The sequence below is a fragment of the Oncorhynchus keta genome, chromosome 24, assembly GCF_023373465.1.
Source record: "Oncorhynchus keta strain PuntledgeMale-10-30-2019 chromosome 24, Oket_V2, whole genome shotgun sequence".
In the NCBI taxonomy this organism is placed as follows: Eukaryota; Metazoa; Chordata; class Actinopteri; order Salmoniformes; family Salmonidae; genus Oncorhynchus; species Oncorhynchus keta.
In genome coordinates this window covers 11,291,178-11,303,176 of record NC_068444.1, presented here as the reverse complement: position 1 = coordinate 11,303,176, position 11,999 = coordinate 11,291,178, and positions in this window count along the sequence as shown.

Sequence of the window (11,999 nt, the reverse complement as noted above, 5' to 3'; positions counted from 1 at the left end):
TCAGTGTCTTTAGATATTTTTGGCAGATGTTACTATGGAATACTGAAATAAAACAATTACAAGCATTGCATAAGTGTCAAAGGCTTTACTTGACAATTACATGAAGTTGATGCAAAGAGTCAATATTTGCAGTGTTGACCCTTCTTTTTCAAGACCTCTGCAATCCGCCCTGGCATGCTGTCAATGAACTTCTGGGCCACATCCTGACTGATGGCAGCTCATTCTTGTATAATCAATGCTTGGAGTTTGTCAGAATTTGTGGGTTTTTGTTTGTCCACCCGCCTCTTGAGGATTGACCACAAGTTCTCAATGGGATTAAGGTCTGGGGAGTTTCCTGGCCATGGACCCAACATTTTGATGTTTTGTTCCCCGATCTACTCACTTTTGCATCATGGCAAGTTGCTCCATCATGCTGGAAAAGGCATTGTGCGTCACCAAACTGTTCCTGGATGGTTTGGAGAAGTTGCTCTCTGAGGATGTGTTGGTACCATTCTTTATTCATGGCTGTGTTCTTAGGAAAAATTGTGAGTGAGCCCACTCCCTTGGCTGAAAAGCAACCCCACACATGAATGGTCTCAGGATGCTTTACTGTTGGCATGACACAGGACTGATGGTAGCGCTCACCTTGTCTTCTCTGGACAAGCTTTTTTCTCAATGCCCCAAACAATCGGAAAGGGGATTCATCGGAGAAAATTACTTTACCTCAGTCCTCAGCAGTCCAATCCCTGTAACGTTTGCAGAATATCAGTCTGTCCCTGATGTTTTTCCTAGAGAGAAGAGGCTTCTTTGCTGCCCTTCTTGACACCAGGCCATCCTCCAAAAGTCTTTGCCTCACTGTGCGTGCAGATGCACTCACACCTGCCTGCTGCCATTCCTGAGCAAGCTCTGTACTGGTGGTGCCCCAATCCCGCAGCTGAATCAACTTTAGGAGATGGTCCTAGCGCTTGCTGGACTTTCTTGGGCGCCCTGAAGCCTTCTTCACAACAATTGAACTGCTCTCCTTGAAGTTCTTGATGATCCGATAAATGGTTGATTTAGGTGCAATCTTACTGGCAGCAATATCTTTGCCTGTGAAGCTCTTTTTGTGCAAAGCAATGGTGACGGCACGTGTTTCCTTGCAGGTAACCATGGTTGACAGAGGAAGAACAATGATTCCATGTACCACCCTCCTTTTGAAGCTTCCAGTCTGTTATTCGAACTCAATCAGCATGACATAGTGAACTCCAGCCTTGTCCTCGTCAACACTCACACCTGTGTTAACGAGAGAATCACTGACATGATGTCAGCTGGTCCTTTTGTGGATTCAGTTAATTTTTCATGGCAAAGAGGGAATTTGAAATTAACATAACATAACATTCTGGAGTATATGCAAATTGCCATCATACAAACTGAGGCAGTAGACGTTGTGAAAATTAATATTTGTGTCATTCTCAAAACTTTTGGCCACGGCTGTACATTTACAGCAAGATGGTTTACAGTCAGCTACTGCAACTTTATATTACAGTGTTGTACTGTAAAGAGCAATGCATTATGGTGTCTCAACGGCGTTCCGCTACACTGCTGAAAAATAACAGTAAAGTACTGTATTATCTTTTTTGCTGTATATTTACAGCAGCATACTGTATTTTTTGTTTTTTCGTTGTGAGAAAATGTGGGAAATAATCTCTGGCTCATTAACATATTTCAAGGCATGATGTATTGCATTTGTGAGAATGCTGTACCCCATATAATACAGTACCATACTGTATATTTGTCTTCTACGGTCTTTACTGTAATTCATTACCACCCGACAGAACACAGTACCGTACTGTAGTTTGGGAATCTAAAAACCCTGTTGTGTAAATCTACAGTAAATTGCTAGCTATTATGCTGCCAGTAATTAACTGTAATTCAGTTCCATCCCTACAGTGCCGTAACCTTTTGTGGATGCTGGTATTGGCTCATTTAACACATAATGAGGCGTCCCTTGTAAGTAGCTACACTTGCACACGTTGATGAGACTGATGTACCAATTTAAGTGATATGTGGTAGTCGTTCCCTAACAATTAAATGTACTGAACAAAAATATAAATGCAACATGTAAAGTGTTGGTCCCATGTTTCATGAGCTGAAATAAAACATCACAGAAATTTTCCAGGTGCACAAAAAGCAAAAAAACCTGTAAGTTTGTTACATCCCTGTTAGTGCACATTTCTCCTTTGCCAAGATAATACACCTAACAGGTGTGGCATATCAATAAGCTGATTAGACAGGTGCACCTTGTGCTGGAGACAATAAAAGGCCATTCTAAAATGTGCAGTTTTGTCACACAACACAATGCCACAGATGTTTCACATTGTGAAGGAGCGTGTAATTGGCACGCTGACTGCAGGAATGTCCACCAGAGCTATTGCCAGAGAATTGAAGGTTAATGTCTCTACCATAAGCCAGCTCCAGTACGTCCAGTACGTCCAACACAACCACAGACTGTGTGTATCCACTCCAGACCAGGACCTCCACATCCGACTTCTTCACCTGCGGGTTCATCTGAGACCAGCCGACACATGACAGCTGATGAAATGGAGGAGTTTTGCTGTCTGTAATAAAACGGTTTTGTGGGGAAAAACTCATTCTGATTGGTTGGGCCTGGTTCCCTAGGGGGTGGGCCTATGCCCTCCCATGGCTGTGCCCCTGCCCAGTCATGAGAAATCCAAAGATTTGGGCCTATTTTAGTTATTTCAATTGACTGATTTCCTTATATGAACTGTAACTCAGTAAAATTGTTGAAATTGTTTCATGTTGCATTTATATTTTGGTTTAGTATATACAGTGGGGCAAAAAAGTATTTAGTCAGCCACCAATTGTGCAAGTTCTCCCACTTAAAAAGATGAGAGAGGCCTGTAATTTTCATCATAGGTACACTTCAAATATGACAGACAAAATGTGAAGAAAAAAAATCCAGAAAATCAAATTGTAGGATTTTTTATGAATTTATTTGCAAATTATGGTGGAAAATAAGTATTTGGTCACCTTCAAACAAGCAAGATTTCTGTCTCTCACAGACCTGTAACTTCTTCTTTAAGAGGCTCCTCTGTCCTCCACTCGTTACCTGTATTAATGGCACCTGTTTGAACTTGTTATCAGTATAAAAGACACCTGTCCACAACCTCAAACAGTCACACTCCAATCTCCACTATGGCCAAGACCAAAGAGCTGTCAAAGGACACCAGAAATAAAATTGTAGACCTGTACCAGGCTGGGAAGACTGAATCTGCAATAGGTAAGCAGCTTGGTTTGAAGAAATCAACTGTGGAAGCAATTACTAGGAAATGGAAGACATACAATACCACTGATAATCTCCCTCAATCTGGGGCTCCACACAAGATCTCAAGATGGTAATACTTCAACAGTTGAATATATATATATACAGTATATATCGGTGATAGCGCAGAGTGACAGTGGGTCTTAAACCTTTAATGGTTGAATATTAAGCCATGTAATTTTGTCTTGTAATCACAGTCAGTTTGGAAGCCTTTGTTTAGGCCTCTAAATGGTGATATAAAATACTGAATATTCATGAAGATGCTGTACTATGCAAATACCTTGCAGCTAACCTGCTTGCGGTAAATGCCATGTAATTACAGTGAAATACTATCAAAAAAATACATTATCACAGTAGCTTTTACTTTCTTACAGTATAGTAGGCTGATTGTACCAGGTCATTGCATACCACTTCTGGCTTGCTTCTGAAGCGAAGCAGGGTTGGTCCTGGTCAGTTCCTGGATGGGAGACCAGATGCTGCTGGAAGTGGTGTTGGAGGGCCAGTAGGAGGCACTCTTTCCTCTGGTCTAAACAATATCCCAATTCCCCAGGGCAGTGATTGGGGACACTGCCCTGTGTAGGGTGCCGTCTTTCGGATGGGACGTTAAAACGGGTGTCCTGACTCTCTGAGTTCATTAAAGATCCATGGCACATATCGTAAGAGTAGGGGTGTTAACCCCGGTGTCCTGGTTAAATTCCCAATCTGGCCCTCAAACCATCACGGTCACCTAATAATCCCCAGGCTCGTTCATCCCCCTCCTCTTCCCTGTAACTATTCCCCAGGTTGTTGCTGCAAATGAGAATGTGTTCTCAGTCAACTTACCTGGTAAAATAACGGATAAATAAAAATAAATTGCTCTACATTTTCCAGTAACTGGTGGCAAGTTACTGTAAATTATATAGATATGCATTGATATATTCTAACAATATCTTGTTACAAGATATGTTGAAAAACAATGTAAACATTTCCAGATGTGGTTTCAGAAACATATGACTTGCTTTGACTGTGGTTTTTATCAACCTTACTGTAGATGAATGACTCTAAGTCACTCTGGACAAGAGCGTCTGGTAAATGACCAAAGTGTAAACATGTAAATTTGCAAAGCACACTGCTGGGTATTATTCTAATGAGCTCCACCCTCAAACCGTTTGTATTTTGATCACATTTGGTGTTGTTTTGGGGGCAGAGATAATTAGGATCATACCAAACAGTGTGCTTTGTAAGTGTTCATTTTTTACATTTACATTTAGGTAATTTAACAGACACTTACTCCAAAGAGACATACAGTACAGTCAGTGACGCCAACGTAAACAAGAATATACCACAGTCATAGCAAGTAAAAATATTATTTTACCGTTACCGAGATTTTTGTAGTTAAGCGGGCTACTTGCAAGTATATATTTGTATTAGAAAATACAAAATACATGTATTCTAATTAAAGTGTTACAAAATAGCCTACATTAATTGTATATCGGAACAGTGAAATACAAATTACTAAGTAGGTATTGAACGTTTTGAAATACTTAAATATAAAACAGAAATACTGCCTGTTGTTGGCACTAGCTAGCTGCACTCTAAATCACATTTTATTATTTAACTAGGCAAGTCAGTTAAGAACAAATTCCTATTTTCCTATTTTACAATGACGGCCTACCCCGGCCAAATCCAGACGATGCTTCGCCAATTGTGTGCCACCCTATGGGACTCCCAATCACAGCCAGATGTAATACAACCTGGATTCAAACCATGGGTTGTAGTGATGCCTCTTGCACTGAGATGTGATGCGTCTTGCACTGAGATGTGATGCGTCTTGCACTGAGATGTGATGCCTCTTGCACTGAGATGTGATGCCTCTTGCACTGAGATGTGATGCCTCTTGCACTGAGATGTGATGCCTCTTGCACTGAGATGTGATGCGTCTTGCACTGAGATGTGATGCGTCTTGCACTGAGATGTGATGCCTCTTGCACTGAGATGTGATGCCTCTTGCACTGAGATGTGATGCCTCTTGCACTGAGATGTGATGCGTCTTGCACTGAGATGTGATGCCTCTTGCACTGAGATGTGATGCCTCTTGCACTGAGATGTGATGCCTCTTGCACTGAGATGTGATGCCTCTTGCACTGAGATGTGATGCGTCTTGCACTGAGATGTGATGCCTCTTGCACTGAGATGTGATGCCTCTTGCACTGAGATGTGATGCCTCTTGCACTGAGATGTGATGCCTCTTGCACTGAGATGTGATGCCTCTTGCACTGAGATGTGATGTGTCTTGCACTGAGATGTGATGCCTCTTGCACTGAGATGTGATGCCTCTTGCACTGAGATGTGATGTGTCTTGCACTGAGATGTGATGTGTCTTGCACTGAGATGTGATGCCTCTTGCACTGAGATGTGATGTGTCTTGCACTGAGATGTGATGTGTCTTGCACTGAGATGTGATGCCTCTTGCACTGAGATGTGATGCCTCTTGCACTGAGATGTGATGTGTCTTGCACTGAGATGTGATGCCTCTTGCACTGAGATGTGATGCCTCTTGCACTGAGATGTGATGTGTCTTGCACTGAGATGTGATGTGTCTTGCACTGAGATGTGATGCCTCTTGCACTGAGATGTGATGTGTCTTGCACTGAGATGTGATGTGTCTTGCACTGAGATGTGATGCCTCTTGCACTGAGATGTGATGCCTCTTGCACTGAGATGTGATGTGTCTTGCACTGAGATGTGATGCCTCTTGCACTGAGATGTGATGTGTCTTGCACTGAGATGTGATGCCTCTTGCACTGAGATGTGATGCCTCTTGCACTGAGATGTGATGCCTCTTGCACTGAGATGTGATGCCTCTTGCACTGAGATGTGATGCCTCTTGCACTGAGATGTGATGTGTCTTGCACTGAGATGTGATGCCTCTTGCACTGAGATGTGATGTGTCTTGCACTGAGATGTGATGCCTCTTGCACTGAGATGTGATGCCTCTTGCACTGAGATGTGATGCCTCTTGCACTGAGATGTGATGTGTCTTGCACTGAGATGTGATGCCTCTTGCACTGAGATGTGATGCCTCTTGCACTGAGATGTGATGCCTCTTGCACTGAGATGTGATGCCTCTTGCACTGAGATGTGATGCCTCTTGCACTGAGATGTGATGCCTCTTGCACTGAGATGTGATGCGTCTTGCACTGAGATGTGATGCCTCTTGCACTGAGATGTGATGCCTCTTGCACTGAGATGTGATGCCTCTTGCACTGAGATGTGATGCCTCTTGCACTGAGATGTGATGCCTCTTGCACTGAGATGTGATGCCTCTTGCACTGAGATGTGATGCCTCTTGCACTGAGATGTGATGCGTCTTGCACTGAGATGTGATGCCTCTTGCACTGAGATGTGATGCCTCTTGCACTGAGATGTGATGCCTCTTGCACTGAGATGTGATGCGTCTTGCACTGAGATGTGATGCCTCTTGCACTGAGATGTGATGCCTCTTGCACTGAGATGTGATGCCTCTTGCACTGAGATGTGATGCCTCTTGCACTGAGATGTGATGCGTCTTGCACTGAGATGTGATGCCTCTTGCACTGAGATGTGATGCCTCTTGCACTGAGATGTGATGCCTCTTGCACTGAGATGTGATGCCTCTTGCACTGAGATGTGATGCCTCTTGCACTGAGATGTGATGTGTCTTGCACTGAGATGTGATGCCTCTTGCACTGAGATGTGATGCCTCTTGCACTGAGATGTGATGTGTCTTGCACTGAGATGTGATGTGTCTTGCACTGAGATGTGATGCCTCTTGCACTGAGATGTGATGTGTCTTGCACTGAGATGTGATGTGTCTTGCACTGAGATGTGATGCCTCTTGCACTGAGATGTGATGCCTCTTGCACTGAGATGTGATGTGTCTTGCACTGAGATGTGATGCCTCTTGCACTGAGATGTGATGCCTCTTGCACTGAGATGTGATGTGTCTTGCACTGAGATGTGATGTGTCTTGCACTGAGATGTGATGCCTCTTGCACTGAGATGTGATGTGTCTTGCACTGAGATGTGATGTGTCTTGCACTGAGATGTGATGCCTCTTGCACTGAGATGTGATGCCTCTTGCACTGAGATGTGATGTGTCTTGCACTGAGATGTGATGCCTCTTGCACTGAGATGTGATGTGTCTTGCACTGAGATGTGATGCCTCTTGCACTGAGATGTGATGCCTCTTGCACTGAGATGTGATGCCTCTTGCACTGAGATGTGATGCCTCTTGCACTGAGATGTGATGTGTCTTGCACTGAGATGTGATGCCTCTTGCACTGAGATGTGATGTGTCTTGCACTGAGATGTGATGCCTCTTGCACTGAGATGTGATGTGTCTTGCACTGAGATGTGATGCCTCTTGCACTGAGATGTGATGCGTCTTGCACTGAGATGTGATGCGTCTTGCACTGAGATGTGATGTGTCTTGCACTGAGATGTGATGCCTCTTGCACTGAGATGTGATGCCTCTTGCACTGAGATGTGATGCCTCTTGCACTGAGATGTGATGCGTCTTGCACTGAGATGTGATGCCTCTTGCACTGAGATGTGATGCCTCTTGCACTGAGATGTGATGCCTCTTGCACTGAGATGTGATGCCTCTTGCACTGAGATGTGATGCCTCTTGCACTGAGATGTGATGCCTCTTGCACTGAGATGTGATGCCTCTTGCACTGAGATGTGATGCGTCTTGCACTGAGATGTGATGTGTCTTGCACTGAGATGTGATGCCTCTTGCACTGAGATGTGATGTGTCTTGCACTGAGATGTGATGCCTCTTGCACTGAGATGTGATGCCTCTTGCACTGAGATGTGATGTGTCTTGCACTGAGATGTGATGCCTCTTGCACTGAGATGTGATGCCTCTTGCACTGAGATGTGATGCCTCTTGCACTGAGATGTGATGTGTCTTGCACTGAGATGTGATGCCTCTTGCACTGAGATGTGATGCCTCTTGCACTGAGATGTGATGCCTCTTGCACTGAGATGTGATGCCTCTTGCACTGAGATGTGATGCCTCTTGCACTGAGATGTGATGCCTCTTGCACTGAGATGTGATGCCTCTTGCACTGAGATGTGATGTGTCTTGCACTGAGATGTGATGTGTCTTGCACTGAGATGTGATGTGTCTTGCACTGAGATGTGATGTGTCTTGCACTGAGATGTGATGTGTCTTGCACTGAGATGTGATGTGTCTTGCACTGAGATGTGATGCCTCTTGCACTGAGATGTGATGCCTCTTGCACTGAGATGTGATGCCTCTTGCACTGAGATGTGATGCCTCTTGCACTGAGATGTGATGTGTCTTGCACTGAGATGTGATGCCTCTTGCACTGAGATGTGATGCCTCTTGCACTGAGATGTGATGCCTCTTGCACTGAGATGTGATGCCTCTTGCACTGAGATGTGATGCCTCTTGCACTGAGATGTGATGCCTCTTGCACTGAGATGTGATGCCTCTTGCACTGAGATGTGATGCCTCTTGCACTGAGATGTGATGCCTCTTGCACTGAGATGTGATGCCTCTTGCACTGAGATGTGATGCCTCTTGCACTGAGATGTGATGCCTCTTGCACTGAGATGCAGTGTTTTAGACTGTTACGCCACTCGGGAGGCCTTATTTCCACTGTGCTTCCGGTAATCCACTGTAAATTCTAGAAATGCAGCATTTTGCTGCAGTCAGGTAATATGCTGTACATTTGTGTTAAAGTAAAGGTCCTCTAAATGTACAGTAATTTACTGGCTTCTGGGGTGCCCATAATTTGCTGTAAATTTACAGTAACCTACTGGCTACTGTGCTGCCAGTAATTTACTTAAAAAATTACAGAACATTTTTTACAGTGTATGTGAAAATGCTGTTCATTGACTACAGCTCAGTGTTCAACACCTTAGTGCTCTTCAAGTTCAACAATAAGCTCAGGACCTTGGGACTGGACACGTCTCTCTGAAACTGGATTCTGGACATCCTGACCAGCTGCCCCCAGCTGGTGAGTGTAGGTAACAACACATCCACAATGCTGAACCTCAACACGGGAGCCCCCTCAGGGGTGCATGCTCAGTCCCTTCCTGTACTCCCTCTTCACCCACGACTGCATAGCCTTGCACAACTCCAACACCATCAAGCTTGCTGATGATACGACGGTGGTAGACCTGATCACTAACGATGATGAGATAGGCTGTAGGGAGAAGGTCATTGACCTGGCAGTATGGTGCAAGGACAACAACCTCTCCCTCAACGTCAGCAAGACAAAGGAGCTGACTGTGGACTACAGGAAACGGAGGATCTGAGAGTCCAAGCTCCCAGCCATCCAGGACCTCAAAACCAGTGAGTGTCAGAAGAAGGCCCTAAAAATTGTCAAAGACCCCAACCACCCAAGCCATAGACTGCCAAAAGGCTCCTGAACAGCTTCTACCCCCAAGCCATAAGACTGCTAAACAGTCTAAACTCACACACACACACACACACACACACACACACACACACACACACACACACACACACACACACACACACACACACACACACACACACACACACACACACACACACACACACACACACACACACACACACACTCTTCACATATGCTGCTGCTACTCTGTTTATTATCTATCATGATTGCTGGTTACTTTCATGTACATATTACCAGTGGTGTAAAGTACTTATAAAACCTCTTAAGGGTCTGCCACTTTAAAAAAAAATGTTTTGCCTAAAATTACAAACTCAAAACTAACTGGGTGTAGCTCAGGCCCTGAAGCAAGGATATGTATATTCTTGGTACCATTTGAAAAAAAAACACTTTGAAGTTTGTGGAAATGGTAAAGGAATGTAGGAGAATATAGCACAATAGATCTGGTAAAACATAATACAAAGAAAAAAACAACAGTTCTTTTGTACCACCATCTTTGAAATTCAAGAGAAAGGCCATAGTGTATTATTCCAGCCCAGGTGCAATATACATTTTGCCCACTAGATGGAGGAAGTGTATGTGCAAAGTTTTAGACTAATCCAATGAAACATTGGATTTCTGTTCAAAATTTTATTTCAAGACTGCCCAAATGTGTCTAATTTGTATATAAATAACGTTTATGTTAAAAAACTGTGCACTCTCCTCAAACAATAGCATGGTATTCTTTCACTGTAATAGACTGTAAATTGGACAGGGCAGTTAGATTAACAAGAATTTAAGCTTTTTGCCAATATCAGATGTCCATGTCCTAGGAAACTTTCTTGTTACTTTCTTATTACTTACAACAACCTCATGCTAATCGCATTAGCCTACGTTAGCTCAACCGTCCCGTAAAAACTGTAAAGTACATCTTAAGTTTTCTTTGTACTATTTAAGCTTTACTTTACAATTTACAGTTGAAGTCGGAAGTTTACATACACTTAGGTTGGAGTCATTAAAACTTGTTTTTCAACCACTCCACAAATTTATTGTTAACAAACTATACTTTTGGCAAGTCTGTTAGGACATCTACTTTGTGCATGACACAAGTAATTTTTCCAACAATTGTTTACAGACAGATTATTTCACTTATAATTCACTGTATCACAATTGAAGTGGGTCAGAAGTTTACATACACTAAGTTGACTGTGCCTTTAAAAATCTTAGAAAATTCCAGAAAATGATGTCACGCTTTAGAAGCTTCTGATAGGGTAATTGACAACATTTTAGTCAATTGGAGGTGTACCTGTAGATGTATTTCAAGGCCTACCTTCAAACTCAGTTCCTCTTTGCTTGACATCATGGGGAATTCAAAAGAAATCAGCCAAGACCTCAGAAACAAAATTAGATTCTGGTTCATCCTTGGGAGCAATTTCCAAATACCTGAAGGTACCACATTCATCTGTACAAACAATAGTACGTAAGTATAAACACCATGGGACCACGCAGCCGCCATACCGCTCCTAGAGATGAACGTACTTTGGTGCGAAATGTGCAAATCAATCCCAGAACAACAGCAAAGGACCTTGTGAAGATACTGGAGGAAACAGGTACAAAAGTATCTATATCCACAGTAAAACAAGTCCTATATCGACATAACCTGAAAGGGTGCTCAGCAAGAAAGAAGCCACTGCTCCAAAACTGAAATGAATTTACCAGACTACGGTTTGCAACTACACATGGGGACAAAGATTGTACTTTTTGGAGAAATGTCCTCTGGTCTGATGAAACAAAAATAGAATTGTTTGGCCATAATGACCATCGTTATATTTGGAGGAAAAAGGGGGAGTCTTGCAAGCCGAAGAACACCACCCCAATCGTGAAGCACGGGGGTGGCAGCATCATGTTGTGAGGGTGCTTTGCAGCAGGAGGGACTGGTGCACTTCACAAAATAGATGGCATCATGAGGAGGGGAAAATATGTGCATATATTGAAGCAACATCTCAAGACATCAGTCAGGAAGTTAAAGCTTGGTCGCAAATGGGTCTTCCAAATGGTTAATGACCCCAAGCATACTTCCAAAGTTGTGTCAAAATGGCTTAAGGACAACGAAGTCCAGGTATTGGAGTGGCCATCACAAAGCCCTGATCTCAATCCTATAGAAAATTAGTGGACAGAACTGAAAAAGCATGTGTGAGCAAGGAGGCCTATAAACCTGACTCAGTTACACCAGCTCTGTCAGGAGGAAAAGGCCAAAATTCACCCAACTTATTGTGGGAAACTTG